At 37.7% G+C, this 17,038-nt stretch overlaps 1 pseudogene across 1 annotated transcript in view; it reads right to left on the reverse strand.

The window, feature by feature from the left end:
* Positions 1-209: 209 nt before the first annotated feature.
* The window catches only part of LOC110285134, a 25,047-nt pseudogene continuing 8,218 nt past the window's right edge, over positions 210-17,038 (reverse strand). Inside the window, exons 2-3 of the transcript XR_002377022.1 lie at positions 9,836-9,993; positions 210-2,154 (exon numbers count right to left, since the gene is read on the reverse strand). The product of XR_002377022.1 is annotated as a cold shock domain-containing protein E1 pseudogene (transcript). The remainder of the gene's footprint in view (positions 2,155-9,835; positions 9,994-17,038) is intronic.

Consider the following 17,038-nt stretch of genomic DNA (forward strand, 5'->3'; position numbering starts at 1 on the left):
CTCCTCTCCTGAGGGTGGGATGAGTAAAACTTAGTTGGAACAGGGAAGTTGTTCTTTGTTTGTCAAGTTCATGAAGAAATGTTTCCATATGGAAATTAGGCAGCGCTTAGGCATATTGCTTGGGTGTCAAGATAAAAGGAGACAGGGCCACTCCTGGTTAATCTTACCTGCCTTTTTCTTTCTTCTTCTTCTTTTTTTTTAATTTTAAAATGGTTTCTTAAATTTATTTATTTATTTTTCTTTAAACATAACATGAGGATGGTGTTAAAACTGGTGTAATAGCTCAATAGAATAAGTATTCCAGATTTTGTGAGGAATGAAGGGGAAGTTATTCAGAACCCTTCATCAGAATCCCCCCAACTTGACTATAGTGGATTAATGATGTGCTTTGTGGATGTGGTTAGTCAATGACACCAGCTTGATGGATCTTTCTTTCTGCACCAAATCCCATTGAGTTATCTGGTCCCCTTGGCTGACAAAGAACCATTAGAAGTGGAGCACTGGCATCATCCAGGGTGATGCTCTTTAAAGGATTGACCAACCGGTCAGGTCGAGGAGCTGCAACAGCCTTGGGGCCTTCACAGACTCGCCAAACATTACAGGCATTGCACTTCCCAGTGTGCCGATTAAGGATCACTAAGAATTCCACCTCATCTCCTGCCTGTAGCTCAATGCCATCCTGAACTCCTTTCACATGGAAAAAGAGCTTCTTGCTATCTCCTATTTCATAGTTAATAAATCCAAACTGATCTTTCACACACTCCACAGTAGCCCTACGAAGGGGTGTGATGTTGTAGGCCATAGCTTGTGCATTTGGGCCAAGTACACACAACTGGAACTTGACACTCTCCCCTTTCTGTAGGCAATCCTCTTTGTTGGGCATCCCAACTATGCCAAAAGGATACACTTCACCTTTCATATCCCCCTCCTCCACAATCTCAATCATTCCTTGGTACTCAATCTGTGTTGAATCAACACCTCTCAGAGGGCGAATGACTTTACCAGAGTAGATGGTGGGATTAGCTTCCTTAGTAATGCCATTCATTCAGTGAGTTTTGTTTACTTTCTCAGCACAGACTTTATTGCCTTTGGCTTTAGAAAAGCTATATTCAACCATGTGTCCCAGTTCCAGACTATCAACATCACCAGAGAACTCACTATAGTGGAAAAATATTTCCTTATCATGATTAGCTGTTTCAATAAATCCAAAATTAACTTTCAGAGTTGCCACATAACCCAAGAGCCTTTTGGAGTTAGAATTATGACCTAAAAGTTCTCGCAAGTTGCAATCTGCTGTTCAGGCCTCTGTTTGTCACTAATCCTAAATTCAACCTTATCTTCCTATTTGAGGAGAAGTAGATCCTTCTACATCCTTGGCTTGAAAAGCAATCGTCAGTTTCACCCCACAGTTGTCATAAGCTATAATGCCATCTTCTGCCTCCTTGTCTTTGTCTTTATTTGGGCTTGTAGTTTTAGGATTGGAAAAAGTGGCTTCTTTTTTTACGGTGCCCAGAAAACGACAATCTGAATGGGAAGGGGCTAGAACCGTGCCCTTGGGAAGTTTTTTAATTCTAATAGCATGATTTCTTTGGGCAGAGAGCATATCAGGAACCACAGTGAACTCTAATTCATCTGCAGTGTGGAGCTGGTTCCCATCTAGAATGTCACTGAAGTGGAAGGACATACCAGCATCACGATCCACACACTTAATGAAACTAAAACCATCTCTCATGGCAGCAATCACACCCATCTCACTGGCTTCATTAGTGAACTGAAATGTATTTGATAGAAACTTTATGTTGATTGCTCAATCTAATTTGTCACCTCGGTCTGTTGAAATATTAAACCTAACATGGTCACCTTCCAGCAGGGTCACTTTGGATTTTGTGTCTTTGTCTCCAAAGGGAAGTTCTTTAGGAATCACAAAGTCAACTTTGATTCATCCTGGCACTAGGTCATTCTGGTTTTTACTGGGTACTTTTGGGATAACTTTGGTTATAGCTCCTTCAAAATGTTCAATGCTGATATCTTCAAAAATGACTGTTCCTTGAGGCAATAGTCTGATATCTGTTGCAACTTCTTTACCATTTCTGTACTTGATTATGAGTTCGACGTCATCTCCAGGCTATAGGGTTTCTAGGTCACCATCCAATACTTAAAAGTAGGAGATGATGTTGAATTTGAAGTATCATCTGACTAGAGGACTGAGAAATCTATTGCTATTAAATTGGTGAAGATAAAACCAGAAATACATCCTGAAGAAGGAATGAATGGACAAGAAGTATTTTATCTGACTTACACCTCTGAAGATGTGGAAGGGAATGTTTAGCTGGAAACTAGAGATAAAATTAACTTTGTAATTGATAACAATAAACACACTGGTGCAGTAAGTGCTTGTAACATTATGCTGTTGAAAAAGAAACAAGCTCATTGTCAAGGAGTAGTTTGTGCCATGAAGGAGGCTTTTGACTTTATCGAAAGAGGTGATGTTGTAAAAGAGATATTCTTTCACTATAGTGAATTTAAAGGTTACTTGCCTTCTTACCTGGCCCAGAAGATATCCAAATGGCTGACTGAAAGCTGTGTATCTCTGAAGATTTTGAAGAGATTCACATTTTAGCTAGTAGCTGAGTGGAACAAATGATTCTGTTCAGTGTGGCCGGCCATTATAGAGTTTTCTGAGAACCTTAGTCCATTTTTTAAAGGACCTGAATAAGCTCTGAGTGAGTGAGCTAGGCACTGTTCTTCTGTGACTCTTGGCAATACTGGCTCAGATCTCCACAACCAAGACAGAAGCTATACCACTGGTTTTCAAACCTTTACAGGATATCCCCAGCCTTCCTGGGTCTCTTGCTTAACAGATAACATTGTGGTACTGATTTGTCTCCAAAACTCCTTAATCTTTACTGACTATAAAACTGCTTCATAAATGAATATTTTCTGTTTCTTTGTAAGAAATTATATATATATATATATATGTATATATATATATGACATAACACATTCTCCTCTCATTTATTTCTATATATTTGATATTATGTGTGCTAACAAATAAATGGCAATACATCTCTTATATTTAGTGTATTTTGCTTTGTAATTTCAAAGACTTGAATAATTCTGATATGCTTTTCTACTTCAAAGAGGAATGTATCCTGAACTCAGTTTCAGTGTTCCCAAGGAGGAACTTTATGCTAGATAAGGGACTTGTCTTTCTCTCTAATTCACACGATAGGTATGAAACAGCACCCAAAGTTATTTGAGTCCATGGACCTCTGCCTAGCACATCTACAACAAAAAATAATTCACCCTCACTTACAGCCCTCCATTGGGTCCCCAGCTGTAGTATTATTATGTCTTTAGCAATTTTCTCTTTGAAAAATAATTTAAAATAAAGTAAGTATATAATTTTCTATTTCATTTTACAGTTGTAATTGTGAAATGAATCTATGAACAGTTACTTTTTAAGTTGTAACCTTGCAACATGGCTCATAATAAAATGCTATAAACAATGCATAGATGAAGATCCTCTTTAGATGCAGGGTTCTATTTTGCTCATTAAAAGGCATTCCTCATGTGTGCTCATATCACCTTTGCTAACATCATTGTAGCTGACTCCTTAATACTCTTGTCTGGGCCAAATCAGTCTTCAAGACATAGATTTCAAAGACTAAAGGAGAATGTGTCAGTGTAATACTGGGATTCGTATTAAAATAGCACTCTGGAATTCAAGCAACAGCTTGAGACCTAGCCCTTGATGTCCTGGATCCTAAGGCTGTACACATTTGAACCCTGGTCTTAATTTTAATGTCTGACCTTGGATCCTTCTGTCTTCTCTGTCTTTTGTCTGTCTCTTGTATCCCATTGCCTAGCAGCCACTACATCCCCATCCAAATCTATCCTGAGTATTGATAGGAAAGGTACAAGACGACCATTTAAAGTGGTTTTGTGAGGAACAGCAGCCACTTTAAGTATATTTTGGAGTATACAGTAAGTTCCATTCAGTCACTATGTTGGGAACATGACCTTCCAGAAGCTTTGCCATTACCCAGGCCTTTCGCAGTGCTTGATCTGTAGTCATTGTACTGAATTTCTACTGGCTGCTTACAAACACCATCTGTCTCCCTCTCTCTGGGTTTTGGATCCTATGTCTCCTTACCTTTCATTTCATACCCTTCACCTCAAAGAACAAATTCCTTTTTTTTATGTTAAAATTCTATTTCACCATAGAGTGTCCACAGAATATTTTGGAATTACTAAATGGCCTTAATGTCCTTCACTAACACGTTACCATATAACTTTTATCATGCCTTTGAATGCTCATAGAGCAGGCCAAGTGCATTCTCCCTAAGAATAACTTGCTGAGTACCTTGATTTTCGAATTGAACAGGACCTCTACGCCATGAATTCTTCTGCATAAAAGTATGTTGTTTCCTGAGCTCCACATCTGTGTCAGGTAGATGTTGCTTGTTTAAGGAAGTTCAGAGTTATTTGCTTACTTGGAACATTATTACAGAGAAGTAATATAGTGATTAAGAAAAGAAACCTCTAATCTTCTGCTTCCTTCTAACTCATTTTTTTTTTCAGAAAGAGCTGCCCCACTATGCTTCACCACTGATGGAGTAGAGGATTACAGAAACATCATGAAAAAGAACAGCATATATTTTAACTACAATACAATCTGAAATGTGAGTTGATATCACATTTTTTACTAATTATAAAAATCAATTTTGAGTGTCATTATAGTGTATGAGCTCTTTCCTTGTCTGTGATCCCTGGCAAACTAGCAAATGGACTTTTCTTCGTTTGTGTTTCTAGTCAAGGCATTGGACAACTATTTCTATTCCCCCAAGGTTTAAGTGGTTTACTTACTGAATTAATTTCCTAAAATATACAGCTATGGATGACTTGATAGCTTTCCCAACTATAGTTTTGCCTGGCATAGATATTTATGACCTAAATCGACATGTTAGAATGTGTTGTTTCACCCTAGTAGAAAGATTCAGTTCCAATTACAGAAGTGTAGATGGCAGGGAGCCAAAGGCCAGTGATGCAAGAACTGTTTGTAGTTCAACAACTAGAGCTGTATGACAAATGAAGCCACACATAACTCGACTCTTTCACATACCCAAAGTACTATACAACGAACAGGCCTTGAAGGGGGCATATTCAGTGATGCCATGGGTGGTTTGAGAGTGTCTTGTTTACCATTCATATGAACAAGCTGCTCTTGATAATAGCCAGGATGTATTGCAAATGGAGTTACCACTGATCACTGTTGTAGTTAATCAACTTTGGTCATTTTAACAAGATGTGCCATTTCTTGGTGCATTTTCTCTGACCTATTGTCTTCCATTTTCTCTTCTCCTTCTTCCTTCCTCTCTGCCTTTCTCATTTTTTACAAGGTATCATGAGGAACAACATTCAGAATTTGGTAACTGATTGAAATGTTCTCTCTCTGTTGTGTCCTGTCCTAGACTGTTTTTCTCAATTTCTACTTGAAAAATAGGGAAACCAAATTAGGGGCTAGAGAAATGTTCAGTGTTAGGAGTTCTTAGCACTCTTACAAAGGACTGGGGTTCAAGAACCTAAAAGGTAGCTTATAACCATATGTTTTCTAGTTCTAAGGGGTATGGCCTCTCTTCTGGTCGTCCCAGACTCCTACATGCACACAGTATGCAGACATACACTCAGGCACAAATATGAACACACAAAATTACGGAAATGGGTTTTTTTAAAAATGATAACAATAAATACAATCCCCCCAAATGGGCAAAGGTCTTGGAGTGTTCAGAATTACTAACCTTGGGGAATGTTTCATTATAATTATCCACGAACAAGAAAGATATTCCCAATGGAGCTCTAATAAAGAACAGGTAGCTTCCTGATGAGGGTAGCAAGCATCGTTGGTAACACTGAAAAAGGCAGTTTTGATGAAAGTGAGAGGCATATTTATGTTTTCTCCAGAAATCCTGGGTGTGCTTATTCTGTTTCTATTAACTCAAACAATTCATTGAACTATTTAGCAACAAAGCAAAGACAGACAGACAGACAGACAGAGAGAAAGAAAAAGAAAGAAAGAGAAAGAAAGAGAAAGAAAGAGAAGAGAGAAAGAGAAAAAGAGAGAGAAAGAGAAAGAAGGAAAGAAAAAGAAAGAAAGAAAGAGAGAGAGAGAGAGAGAGAGAGAGAGAGAGAGAGAGAGAGAGAGAGAGAGAGAGAAAGGAGGAGGAAGGGAGAAAGAAAGTAAGTCCAAACAAGCCATAACTCCTTAAAATGCTGAATTAATTTCCCAACCTCTGCATGACAGATTACAGGACAGACAGGGCATGAGTGCATTTCCATCCCAATAGCAGACTACGTAGATGCCCTTGGAACTCTGTGACCATAGAAGCATGTCTCTCAGTGTACATAGTCTGTTTAAATATGTTTAGTTTCTGATTTTTCTTTTGTGTTACATCAGAGACTTCACGTTTTATTAAGTAAAGAGGTTTAGCTATCTCACTGTCCTGGATATTAAAAAGTGTGGAAGCTAAAACCATCCAGTGGAAAAAAGACAGCATTTTCAACAAATGGTGCTGGCATAACTGGCGATTATCATGTAGAAGAATGCAAATTGATCCATTCTTATCTCCTTGTACAAAGCTCAAGTCTAAGTGGATCAAAGAACTCCACATAAAACCAGAGACACTGAAATTTATAGAGGAGAAAGTAGGGAAAAGCCTCAAAGATATGGGCACTGGGGAAAAATTCCTAAACAGAACAGCAATAGCTTATGTTATAAGATCAATAATTGACAAATTGGACCTCATGAAATTGCAAAGCTTCTGTAAGGCAAAAATAAGACAAAAAGGCCACCAATAGTTTGGGAAAGGATTTTTACCAATCCTAAATCTGATAGGGGATTAATATCCAATATATACAAAAAGCTCAAGAAGATGTACTCTAGAAATTCAAATAACCCCATTAAAAATGGGGTACAGAGCTAAACAAACAATTCTCAACCGAGGAATACCGAAGGGCTGAGAAGCAACCTGAAAAAATGTTCAACATCCTAAACCACCAGGGAAATGCAAATCAAAACAACCTTGAGATTCCATCTCACTCCAGTTAGAATGGCTAAGATCAAACATTCAGGGGACAGCAGATGCTGGCGAGGATGTGGAGAAAAAGGAGCATTCCTCCATTGCTGGTGGGATTGCAAGCATGTACAACCACTCTGGAAATCAGTCTGGTGGTTCCACAGAAAATTAGACATAGTACTACCAGAAGATTCAGCAATACCTCTCCTGGGCATATACCAAGAAGATATTCCAACTGGTAAGAAGGACACATGCTCCACTATGTTCATAGCAGCCTTATTTATAATAGCCAGAAGCTGGAAAGAACCCAGTTGTCCCTCAACAGAGGAATGGATACAGAAAATGTGGTACATTTACACAATGGAGTACTACTCAGCTATTAAAAACAACGAATTTATGAAATTCTTGGGCAAATGGGTGTATCTGGAGAATATCATCCTTAGTGAGGTAACCCAATCACAAAAGAAGTCACATGATATGCACTCCCTGGTAATTGGATATTAGCCCAGAAACTTAGAATACCCAAGATACAATTTGCAAAACACAAGAAAATCAAGAAGTAAGACCAAAGTGTGGATACTCCATTCCTCCTTAGAATAGGGAATAAAATACCCATGTAAGGAGTTACAGAGACAAAGTTTGGAGCTAAGACAAAAGGATTGACCATCCAGAGACTACCTCACATGGGGATCCATCCCATAATTAGCCACCAAACCCAGACACTACTGCATATGCCAGCAAGATTTTGCTGAAAGGACTCTGATATATCTGTCTCTTGTGAGGTTATGCCAGTGCTTGGCAATACAGAAGTGGATGCTCACAGTCATCTATAGGAACACAGGACCCCCAGTGGAGGAGCTAGAAAAAGTACCCAAGGAGCTGAAGGGGTCTGAAGCCCTGTAGGTGAAACAACTATATGAACTAACCAGTTTCCTCAGAACTCGTGTCTCTAGTTGCATATGTAGCAGAAGATGGCCTAGTCAACCATCATTGGGAAGAGAGGCCCCTTGGTATTGCAAACTTTATAGGTCCCAGTACAGGGGAAGGCCAGGGCCAAGAAATGGGAGTGAGTGGGTAGGTCAGCAGGGCAGGGGGAAGGTATAGGTAACTTTTGGGATAGCATTTGAAATGTAAATTTAAAAAAACATATATAATGAACTCTAAAAAATAAATAAAAAAACTGAAAAAAAAAGTGTGACACTGAGATTTGCCTATTCTTCAGGTGGAGAATGATGTTGAAATGGTTTAACTACCAGGGTGTACAAGAGATATACAAAGGTTTTGTATAGAGATGTGAAAGGCAACACTGGAGTGAGCTCAGTTTAGAAAAAATAAAAAATAAAAATAAAAAAATACTTATACACTTACAGAAATCAATCCTCCTACCTCAGTACCACACACACACACACACACACACACACACACACACACATACACACACACACACACACAAGCTCCATCTTTTATCAGATCCACCACTGGACAGTAGCACATATAGATCTGGCCTCCACTGAGTACACAGCCTATGGTGGTTTCAATAAGAATATCCCCGATAGGCTCATAATTGAATGTTTAGTCTTCAGGGAGCAACAGATTGAGAAGGAGTAGTAGACCCTGTAGTAGTAGTTGTAGCCTTATTGGGGTAAGTGTCACCAGCAGTAAGATTTAAAGTTTCCAATGTCCAAGCCAATCCCAGTGTCTCTATTTTGCTGCTTCCTGTGGAGCCAGACATAGAAATCTCAGTTACTTTTCTAGAATCACACTTACCTGCATGTCACCATGCTCCCTGCCATTTTAATAATGCACTTAACTTCTGAAACTGTAAGCAGGCCCCAATTAAATGCTTTTTTATAACAGTTTCCCTGGTCATAATGTCTCTCACAGCAAGAGAACACTGACTAAGACATAGCCCTAGCTCATGAGCCTTCAACTTGTAAACTACAGCAAAAATAAGCCCTGAGGGGAAAGAAAGTAACCCATGCTATACTGTCGGCAGGAGAGTACGGCCAAGGCTTCTGAACCTTAGTTCCAAGTTTTTAGCATTCCAAAACAATGAGCTAAAGTATCTTACTGTCTGCTTGATGTACAGAGAACCAATGTTCACCAAGAGCAAGAGAAAGCAGGCTAAGATCTTCTTCCTCATCCTAATATTGTCTCATCTAAAACAAAAATGGGTGTTCAGTATGGTTTTAAGTCTTGTATAGTTGCATATCATTTTCTCCTGTGAATCATTGTAACTGGATGATAGTCCAAGAAGAATTATGTGACATTACTATTTAGCTATAGCCACATAACACCAGTATAACTTCTTTCCTCTAATTTTAAAAAAGAAACCATCCTTTAGACGTCAGCTAGCATGCTAAGTGTGTTAGTTGTGGCTGATCTAAGAGCTTCTCTCTCTCTCTCTCTCTCTCTCTCTCTCTCTCTCTCTCTCTCTCTCTCTCTCTCTCTCTCTCCCTTTTTCTAAAAAGGCACAATCTGTAACACTTAACTATTCCCAAGAATCTTAGAGGGCAAGTTATCTCAGAGCCATGGTGGCATAGCAAGTCAAATTCAAGTGCCAGACAGTTAAAGTGATGGAGACTCTGTCCACTCACTGCTGGCTGATCTCTGCTTGCCTTAGAAGCTCCTTTTCTAGCCTCTCAGCCCTCAGTTTTGCAGAGCAATGACTCATATTTAATCAAAATTTCCCTGAAGCATTTTTAGTCTGGTATACCATGCTCCCATCTTAAAAGTGTGAGTCACCCTCACTGACTTACGGAGGTACATTGCTTGTAAATAAGCTACAATCGGTGTGCTTCCCCACTGATGGATGCAATGCAGCATGTCACTTCCCTTCAGTGAGAGGCTAACTTTGTAAAGGACAGTATCATTATTTTCCCCACTCACATTCTTACTGCCCAGATGCAGAGCGAACCTGTGGACATTTTGGAAGCTTTGAGTTCAAAGGCAGAGTCCCCCGGTGATTCAGATGACTCACTGTTAGTCTCAGTAAGACTCTCAGAGTTAAAGATATACTAGTAAGCAACAAACCAACCGACCAATCACAATGACTATGTTCACAGGAGTAGATACACCTATCTAATTCTGTGTTAGACAATGGAAATCAATGAGTCTCCACCCAGCATTATGTGATCTCTAGACAGAACATGCTAAGCTAAATGGAGAAGTTCACCATGTTTGGATACATACTAGGTCCTGCTGAAAGTGTGAAACACTTCTAAGACCAGTCTTCCATTACATAATGTAATGATGTAATTGCTTCAAAAAACTATAAGGCTGTACTTTCCCTATTTCACATTTTCCCTATGTCATGGTCATATTGAGCCATCCAGACCTTCTCTGACATATCACAACATATTGTTTTCAACTCCAGAAGAGAAGGAAGGCAGGAGCACTGGTTAATATACAATGGTTTGAGCCAGGTGAATTATATTAACCTCATAACAAAGCAAATTAAATCAGGCATATACACAAATAGAGAAGTTCTTTTAGCTGATAATAGGGGGGAGGTTAAGCAGGGAAAGGACTGCAGTTTTTAAATAATAACATATGGAAGAAAATAAAAGTTCTGTAAATGAATATTTCAACCCCCCTTTCCTTCATCATAAGAGATGATTTAATCTTGAATTGACAGATAAACAGAAAAACACTGTGATTTCATGGGGAAGTGTGAGCCACAGAAGCTGCTGGCCTCTGATAGAAGGAAAGAAAATATTCCATTCCATAATGGCATCAAAAATAAAATTAGAGATAGTGGCTAGCTCTGCCCACCCTCAGTGCTTCTTCTGCAGGAAGCAGAATCTTATATTTTCTGTACAAAGATAGACTATTTGCATCTTTGCTCTAGAAGTCTAGATGAGACTCCAGTACAAAATCTGTAGCTGCTTGTTGGTGCTATGTACCAAATGTGCTATTATGCTATTATAATGGTTAGCGGATCAGTGAAGAGGGCTGCTCATAGGTAGTGATGTTCTACCCTGTAACTCACAGCTCAGTTTGTAGTAGAAACAAAGCCCTGAGAAGTGCAAGTATCTACAGAGAAAACACAAACACACAGAGATGGCTGGCAGAAGAAGGAAAACATATTAGAAATGGAAAGAGAGATAGAGACTAAGAAAGACAAAGAGAAAGAGAATGACAGAGATAAGCCAATAAAGGAGTACTGACTGGTCTTAAATATGTTTCCCTAAATTTCATGTTGGCTGCCTTCTTTTTCACTCTCACAGTTCACATTTAGTAGATTCTTTTATACCCAAAGACATTAAAATACACAGATAGTTGGTAATTATGTTTAGCTTTGTTTTGCACCCTTGTTGTGATAATGGCTGAGTACCTGAGTATAAAATTTTAAAAGAAATATGGAACAGTCTTGCTTGAGAACACAGAAAAACAGGTTCATTTTCTGACAAGGCAGGACAGAGACCAACTCATCAGTAATTCAGGACTATATTAGCATGTAGTATTATCAATATTTTCAATCATTTTCCATATTAGTTATTCTAGAACTACTTACTGTTTGGTGATGAATTTAGGGGCAGCAGGTTCATACATCCCTTCTTCTGGGTGATAATACAGGAAGAGTTGACTTGGGGTCAAAAATCAAGGTATATCATTTGAACACAGGACATTGCTGATGTTTATGGCCTTAGTAATCAAGTTGCTGACTATGAGTATGTAACAAAGGCCAGCATCTGTTACCAGTTATGTGAAAATGTCCTCTAATCAGACTGGGTACATGGCAGGACAAAACATAAAATAAGAATAATATAGTATACTTACAAACAAATTTTGTTGATTTTCCACTTCTATGAAAGAAAGTCTATTGAATCAGCAAGGAGAAAAAAATCTGAAATGCAGTGCATGATTCAAGGAGCAAATTTCATGTTATTTAACTTAATATTTTAATCAAACTATTTCCATACAACAATATCTTGACATATTTTCTCCTTCCTTGAATTCCTCCCACATTTCTTCGTCCTTACCTACCCAAGTTAATTTTTGCCTCCACATCACTTTCAAAAATTGAAATTCTAAGCAAGTAAAACAAAACAATCAGTAAGAGGAGACAGAGAGAGAGAAAGAGAGAGAGACAGAGAGAGACAGAGACAGAGAAACAGACAGAGAGACAGAGACAGACAGGGAGAGAGACAAAGAGAGATACAGAGACAGAGGGAGACAGAGATATACACAGAGAGAATTCTGGTTTTCTTTAGTGTTTCTGGAAAGGGGTTGGTTACCTTAGAGTATGATTGATATAATCAGTGACATGCGACTGGAGAAAAACTGATTTTTCCTTCACTAGTAGATATCAATTACAAATAACATATTAGGGGGTGGCAATTTGTGCCTACTTTTGCTTCTCAGTGATAGGATTTTATCTGGTTTGAATCTGTGCAGGCCTCGTGCCTGGTGTCACAGCTTCTGTGAGTTCACATCTTCATCAGTCTTATTGTGTCTGTATGGTGCTTGGAATCATCCACCACTTTTTGCTCTTCTATTATTCTGCTTCTTTTAATATGTAGAACCAAGAGTCTTTAGAGGAGATTTTGATAAAGACATCCAATTTATGGCTAAGCACATCAAAGTCTCTGTTTTTCTTCACAGTGTCCAATCGTGAATCTCTGTGTTTATTATAATATTCCATAAGAAGAAAAGGCTCTTATGAAGATTAAGTGATACATTAACTTATAGGTATAGAAATATGTTATTATGCGTCATTTTATTACTATGTTTCTTTAACAGAAAATTAGTAGTAGGTTTTTCACTTGGATCCATAACTTATCTATTATCAGGAATTGGTCAATTTAGCATTGCAATCTCTGGCTTCCTTCTCATGAAGTGAACCTTAAAATTAATAATAAAACTTTGATGTTTACTTCATAACACTTGTGTCACTATGACACTGATAACAACAGATATTTCATGTTTCCTCTTTGTGTGAATGTTAGATTCTACATTTTAGATATATATGTTTGAATGTGAAAAAAATTACAGAATTTAGATAGCTAGTAGGGGACAAACCATTGTGGAGTATCATCCAAGGGTAAGAAATAGAACTGTGATGGTTTGTATATGCTCAGCCCATGGAGTGAGGCTATTAGAAGATGTGGCCCTGTTCAAGTAGGTGCATCACTATGGTTATAGGCTTTAAGACCCTCCTCCTAGCTGTGTGGAAGCCAGTATTCTACTAGAAACCTTCAGATGAAGATGAGAATTCTCACCTCCTCCTATACCATGCCTGTCTGGATGCTGCCCTGCTCCTACCTTCATGATACCTGACTGAACCTCTGAGCCAGTAAGCCAGCCCCAATTAAACGTTGTCTTTTATAAGACTCGCCTTGGTCATGGTGTCTGTTCATTGCAGTAAAACTCTGAGACAAGAACATAATGTTATAAAAAGGTGAAGAGGAAATGAGAATAGAGAAGTTCAATGAGTTGGGAAGACAGCATAAAGAAAGGAATATAATGAGAAATGGCTAACAGCCTTTGAAATACTTTACAGAAACCAACTAATGTAAAATCTTCATTTATATATTTGTCTATCTATCTATCTATCTATCTATCTATCTATCTATCTATCTATCTACTATCTATCTATCTACATACCTAGATGTAGATAGATAGATAGAGAGATAGATGGATAATTGATAATTATGGAATTTAAGTGAATAAACTAAATTACTGGAGATACAATGCCCCAACTATACATCTTATAGCACCAAGTAAAACCTCCAATATCAACAATGAATTTTATCTTGTTGAATCTGCGGACAAATGGATCCAATACTCTCTCAACAAAAAAGAATTCATGGATAATTTAAGGTTATTGGTTTCTCTCTACAAGCTGATGATAAAGCCTGATTGCTGGACATACAACTTTATGTCACCCAAAATGGAAAATTTGATTGGTGCCCAACTAGACATATCAGTCCTAATGACTAGCATTCATGGTGCTAGTCATTAGGTGCTTGAAGTTACATTATTTGAGTGCTAGAATGCAGTTGGCCCAGGTAGAATAGAAAATGACTTCTTTTTCTTGCTTTAATAAATCCATTGCTTTAAAAGAAAAGAAATCAAAGCAGCAAGCAACAACAAAATACCATAAATTAGTTTCTAATTTAAAGAGTCTGTTAGTCCTATTGCAGTTCATTATTTTTTGCTACTGAATACATTCTGATAAGTCGTATATCATGATATAGTACACATACTATAAGATTAACTATGCAAAAATGATGTGCATGTATTCCAATACCTCCCACTCCAGTCTTTCTTTATGTAAAACACTTTGTATCTACTTCTGATTCAGCGAAAATTTGTGGTTTATTTGTATCTTTCTTTGAACAGATCATACTATCTACCTGCCTTTCATATGAGGCATCTCAAATATTTAATGTGTGCTCATCTTAACTATAACATAGCACTATGCTTATCATTTCCTGGGATGATCTTTAAACATCATAAGGAGATTTCCAGCAGGATAGTCAGTAGGTGTCCACTACCAAACCCAAGGATCTTCCATATCCCAAAATATAGACAGTGCTTTAAGCCTATGCATTACTTAGCTTCCAGGATTGAATTCAAAGAGACACCATATATATTTACGCATTCTCAGTGACATCACTGTTAGGCAATTTTGTTTTACAGATAATTCTTTTCTGAGTTTTGCATAAGGATTGTTTGAAGGAATTCCTCTCATCTCTACGGCCCCACACAGTAAAGAGTCTGACTAAGAGTAAGGTTTTATGATTTTACTATGGAGCTCTTTCTGGGTGAGAAAAGGGACTGGAAATGCTTCTTGTGAGTCTTTTGTTTGCTTCTTTTCTACTAAAGTAACCCAAACTGTGTGGAATGAATGATTCCTTGTTTGAATCTGTACTTATCTATGCAGGCTTCATCTTTAAGGACAGTTCAGGGCTTACTCTCCACTTGCTTATGCACATGGGTCTAAAACCATATAGTATGATTTCTAAAGAAAATCTTCATATGATATGGAACTTTGAAGAATTTGATACTGATTATTTAGAGTATACCAATAAACACAATTTAGAAAATAAAATTTCCTTGAATTTATTTTCATTGAGTTAAAATTATACATACACATACATAAATGAACCAGAGGATCCCTTAATACCTCTCCTGGGCATATATCCAGAAGATGTTCCAAATAGTAAGAAGGACACATGCTCCACTATGTTCATAGCAGCCTTTTTTATAATAGCCAGAAGTTGATAAGAACCCAAATGCCCCTCAACAGAGGAATGGATACAGAAAATTTGGTACATTTACACAATGGGGTACTGTTCAGTTATTAAAAAGAATGAATTTGTGAAATTCCTAGGCAAATGGATGGACCTGGAGGGCATCATCCTGAGTGAGGTAACCCAATCACAAAAGAACTCACAAAATATGTCCTCACTGATAAGTGGATATTAGTCCAGAAACTTAGGATACCCAAGATATAAGATACAATTTGCAAAACACAGGAAACTCAAGAAGAATGAAGACCAAAGTGTGGACACTTTGCCCCTTCTTAGAATTGGGAACAAAACACCCATGGAAGGAGTTACAGAGACAAAGTTTGGAGCTGAGACAAGAGGATGGGCCATCTAGAAACTGCCATATCTGGGGATCCATCCCATAATCCCAAACGGTGACACCATTGTATACACTAGCAAGATTTTGCTGAAAGTATCCTGATATAGCTGTCTCTTGTGAGTCTCTGCCAGGGCCTAGCAAACACAGAAGTGGATGCTCACAGTCAGCTATTGGATGGATTACAGGGCCCCCAATGGAGGAGCTAGAGAATGTAACCAAGGAGCTAAAGGAATCTGCAGCGCTATAGGTGGAATAACAATATGAACTAACAAGTACCCCCTGGAGCTCATGTCTCTAGCTGCATATGTATCAGAAAATGGCCTAGTCAGCCATCAGTGTAAAGAGAAGCCCATTGGTTGTGCAAACTTTATATGCCTCAATACAGGGGAACGCCAGAGCCAAGAAGTGGGTGTGGGTGGGTGGGGGAGTGGGTGGGGGAGCGTGTGGGGGACTTTTGGGATAGTATTGGAAATGTAAATGAAATAAATACCTAATTAAAAAAAGAAATGGTTTTAAAATTATTTCAAAATAATGATAATTGTTTTTTAATACTATAAGTATCTATGACATATTTTACACAAATCAGTTTCGAATGTATCCAAACTTCAAGATGAAAACTAGAATCAATATTTAACAAAATAAATTCATCTTTATTTTTTATTTTCTGCAATTATTGATTTATTTTCTGGTTCATCAATATTATCTAAAATAATATTATACATAAATTAAGCTTCATTTTCATTTTTTGAGTATATGTTTTCCATAAACTTCTGCAAAGTCCATCTCAGATGAGCTAGGTTTACATTTGCTTAATGTTTACGACTCTTAATACTGTGAATATCCACTTTTTAATAATTGTCTTGAATAACATTAATTCAATAATAATGCTCCTCATAGCACTTCAGATTGTCACATAGTATTTGTGTGACTTAAATCATAAGTAATGCCAAATTGTTCTATTCAGGAGATATTCATTGAATACATAGAAAGTACTGAAACTATTGAAAACTAAGATTTGCCTTGTCACTATTTCTACAATCTAAGGAAAGATTAGATCCTTTTGGTCTGTTACATTTTGGCCAATTAAAACATTTCCATAGTTGCCTTCTTTAGAAAACCAACTTCTACCTGGTATTCATGTTTCTCAGCCAAAGGTTAATAAGGAAGTTCACTTTCAGGCAAATGTGTAAACATGAACAGTGGGGACCAAAGCTATAGGTGCTGTTGGTGAAATCTGGTGCAAAGTACATGATTTGTTGTCTTCTTCTTCTTCTTTTTCTTCTTTTTCTTTTTCTTCTTCTTCTTCTTCTTCTTCTTCTTCTTCTTCTTCTTCTTCTTCTTCTTCTTCTTCTTCTTCTTCTTCT

Source organism: Mus caroli, chromosome 18, assembly GCF_900094665.2.
Source record: "Mus caroli chromosome 18, CAROLI_EIJ_v1.1, whole genome shotgun sequence".
Taxonomy (NCBI): Eukaryota; Metazoa; Chordata; class Mammalia; order Rodentia; family Muridae; genus Mus; species Mus caroli.